Source organism: Macrotis lagotis, chromosome 8 (assembly GCF_037893015.1).
Source record: "Macrotis lagotis isolate mMagLag1 chromosome 8, bilby.v1.9.chrom.fasta, whole genome shotgun sequence".
NCBI classification, from domain to species: Eukaryota; Metazoa; Chordata; class Mammalia; order Peramelemorphia; family Peramelidae; genus Macrotis; species Macrotis lagotis.
The window spans coordinates 102017047-102021275 of NC_133665.1; the positions used below are offsets into that span (position 1 = coordinate 102017047).

The window sequence follows — 4229 nt, forward strand, 5'->3', positions numbered from 1 at the left end:
TATAAAATGAGGATAATAATGGACCAACCAGGGAAGCTAGGTGACACAGGATATAGAGCACTGACCCTGGAGTCAGGAGGACCTGAGTTCAAAATTGGCCCCAGACACTTAATAATTATCTAGCTGTGTGACCTTTGGGCAAGCCACTTAACCACCTTGCCTTGCCAAAATAAAAAATAAAAACAAATGGACCAACCTCTCAAAGTAATTGTGAAGATAAAATTGATACTATTTATATAGCATTTAGCATATTGCCTAACATATAGTAGGTACTAAATAAATATTTTGTTTCCTTCTTTCCTTCCCATGTAGATAAAATATTGCTGTTGTTCAATTGTATCCAACTCTTCATGATCCCATTTGGGCTTTTCTTGGCAAAGATATTGGAGTATTTGCCATTTCCTTCTCCACTTCATTTTGCAGATAAAGAAACTGAGACAAAAAAAAAAGTTAAATGACTTGTCCAGGGTCCCACAGTTAGGAAGTGTCTGAGGCCAGATTTGAACTCAGGAAGATGAAATCTTCTGACTCCAGACCCAACACTCTATCCATTGTGCTCCCTAGCTGTTCTATTAAATTAAAAAAAAAAAAACAGCGAGTCTACTTCATAAATATTCTACTGTAGATTAGCAGCATGAAGTGCTTACGTCAGACCAAAACTACAACCAGGTCTGGGGATGGCTTCAATGACCTCTTCTTCTTCATCCCAGCCACATAAAAAAATTTTTATATAGAGGAGACAGCAAATACAGGTAAAGAAGGTGGAAAAGATGATGACTCCCTTTCTCTGGCAACTACTGACAATCAATAAATAATGCACACACACACACACACACACAGAAGGAGGGAGAAAAAGAGATATGTTTTATATATATATACATATGTGTATACATATATATGCTAATGATTATGATACTTGTCCTCAAAGAAGACCATGACATCAGGAGAGATGATACCATGACAAGCACACAAATTGAATTTGAGTGGGGGGCAATTGTGTTGTCACCAGCCTCACTTTCTCTTCCAGAGCCATCTGGATCCAGTAACCAGATATGAGTCAGGACTGAAGATGGATCTGGATACGAGGCAATCAGGGTTAGGCGACTTGTCCTGGGTCACACGACCAGTAAGTGTTAAATGTCTGGGGCTGGATTTGAACTCCTCTCCTCATTACTCCAAGGTCAATACTCTATCCAACTGCGCCACCTAGCTGCCCATAAGTGAAATGGAGAGAAATTTAAAATATGTCCAGAGAGAGAGAACTATTTAATATATATAGATATATATAAAGAGAAAGATATTTAATATATCTGTATGTGTAGAGAGAAAAGGATTTAATATATAAATATACATATACAATATATATTTAAATATATAATATATTAATTACACACACACAGACAGACATATATCACCAGATGCTAGAGTTCTGTGATGTATTCTTGGTGGATAGAAAAATCCCTCTCTTGAATACTCTGGTGAGCTGCTTGGGTCCTATGACTGACCTGACCAGATTGTAACTGACAGGTTGGTCCTCCTATCCTGAGGGAAAGAAAAGGTAGAAGAAAGCCCCATCTACAGGCAGGGGGGAGTTCACTTGCCAACACTACAAGCATTTGGTGCCAGGCTACCACCTCTTCAGTTACATTGATGACTGAGAAGCAAGCACAAAGGAAGTGGGTGAGCAGGCAGCAACTCAGGAAACAGCTCCAATGAATAATAGTGGGAGTTTGGAAGAGAAACCTAGAAAACTACCACCATAAAGATGGGAGTGGAAATGAAGTAATAAAAGTCGCCAACCCAGAACCCTTAAGTCAGAAAGTAGGTATGGGTGGACTTTTGGTTAGAGAATCCTCAGGCCTCTCCTACCCTTCTCAAACCAGTCCTCCCCACCCCCACCCCTCCCTCCCCCCTGGCCTGGAAAGCCAATTTGCTTCTCATTTCCTTTTTGTTTTAAAGTTCTTTTTCTAATATCAATGTTACTAACCAAGGCATTGTTGATATATTACATGACTCATATGCTAAAGCAGGAAAGGTAAGAGGAGTGAGATGCATGGGAAAGAGAAATAAATTTAATAACTGTGATTTATATTTCCTAGAGCAATTTTGCATAGCTAAGAGCTCAAATTGAACTAAAGAAAGCCTAAGGAAAAAATGTGGATCTAAATATTCATAAGCAATGAGTCCACTGTTTGGGTGATGGGTTTTTGTTTATTTGTTTTGGTGAAGGAAGGTTGAAACTCAAAAGAGAGGTGAAGCTAGGGGCCTTTCCTTTTTTAATTTTAAATTTCCTGCAGCCAGCCTGAAAGGAAGACCACGCTATGTCAGAAGGTGAAGTTAATGAAGCTTCTAGAGGAGAGAGGGAGGAACCAGGAAGGAATAGAGGCAGCCACCAGGGAGTGGCTCCTCACCAGCACAGCAACACCATACCCACACCATTCACCACTGCTACATATGTGTGTTATGTACTCAAGAACATGCTTTGTAAATTGCAAAACCCTAAACAAAAATAATAAAACTATGACTATGATCTTAAATATGTGTAGTTTTGTCTTAGCTTTTTGGTATGTCTTATCTTCCCTCTAGCCAGAAGGCAGGAGGATATACTCAATGACCCAATGACTTAGTAGAGGTTTTTTCCAAGAAAATATATTCCCCCCAAAGAGATTCCTTTAATAAGAATTTCCCCCTGAAAGTAGCCTTTCAGTTCATTTTCATTTTCAGCAGCCCCAGTATTATCATCTAACATGATGGGAGGAAGCGATTCATCTATTTGAACTAAGAGGGCAGCAGTTGAGAGTGGGTTCATGAGACAATAGATCTGTACCTGCATTAAGAGAGAAAAAACCAAGAGTGACAGGAACAAATTCTTATAATGTCTTTGAAAGTATGATTCTATTCTGTGATCTAATAATAAAGTCTTCTGATACCCTATTAGGTGTTGGAGGTAACCATGGGAACACAAGTGATGGCAGCTCTTACCAAGAGAGATTAATTTTGAGTCTACTTGGTGATGGATCCTGACTGTTTTCTAAGGATTAACTTCCTTAAATTCAGGGTAGGAAATCATCAGAGGGCTAACCACTGTAAGAGATTTTTTTTTAACCACAGAAAACTCATGAAACATGGAGGGAGTGCTGCAATCTGAATCTTTGGAGGAATTTCAAACTAAGAAAGCCTCAGTATGGCATGACCATCATCATCTTCCTAACTTTTCAGCTGAGATAGGGGTTGAGATATGGAAAACATTTTGAAACAAGCTAATGATTATGATACTTTAAGCCTATTTTTATAACAGTTCCCTTGTGTGACTTGGCTATAGTCACCCTGAAATTGGGTGTTTCCTCTCACCACCCTAGAAAGGGCCACTTGCCAAGTCAAATCCACTGGCTAACTCATATACCAGTATCAACAAGGACCTCTTTGTGGGCAGTTGATCATGGAGTTACTGGGATCCTAAAGGCTCTTCCAGAATTACAAAATTACAGACATGTCGAAAGTGGGTGAGTCCTTAGAAGATAGATTCTCAAAGTAGGAAAGGACATAGAAACACTGAATGCCAGCACTTGAAAGTATGTGAAGGTTCTTTCAAATACCAAGTATCAAAGCTGGAAGGAACCTTAGAATGTAGACTGTCCAAACTGCAGTACAGAAATGAGCTTAAATTATAAGGATTGTTAATCTTTTACTGCCAAAAAAAACCCTTCAATATTCTGGTAATTCTTACAAAACCTTTCTTGGGTAAGAATTTTTAATTGTACAAAATAAAATATGTAAGAGTTACAAAGGAAATCATTTGTATTGAAATTTACTTCTGGGACAGCTAGATAGCACAATAAATAGAGCATCATTCCTGGAGTCAGGAGGACCTGGCTTCAAATCCAGCTTCAGATACGTACTAGCTATGTGACCCTAATCAGGATGCAACATGGGAGACCTTGGTATGGGACTGCCCAGAATGGCATGCCCTCATCAGAGAGGATGCTATGCTCTATGAGCAAGGCAGATTTGAAGCAGCTCAAAGGAAATGCAACCGAAGCCATTCACATGGACTATTTGTGCCCCACCTGTGGTAGAGCATTCCAAGTTCCTCAGTTTGGTCTTTTTTGATAACAAAGGACAAGAACCAACCAAGCAACTAACCAGCCCTGTGACCCTGCACAAGTCACTTTATCCCAATTGCCTCCAAAAGAGAAAAAGGAAGAAAAGTAATATACTTCTCAAATAAA

At 39.2% G+C, this 4229-nt stretch overlaps 1 long non-coding RNA gene across 1 annotated transcript; it reads left to right on the forward strand.

The window, feature by feature from the left end:
- The first annotated feature begins 1056 nt into the window (after positions 1–1056).
- On the forward strand, positions 1057–2537 carry LOC141494913 (uncharacterized). The gene is made up of 2 exons (XR_012470579.1): positions 1057–1126; positions 2298–2537. It is a non-coding gene; the product is annotated as an uncharacterized LOC141494913 (long non-coding RNA).
- Positions 2538–4229: the final 1692 nt, after the last annotated feature.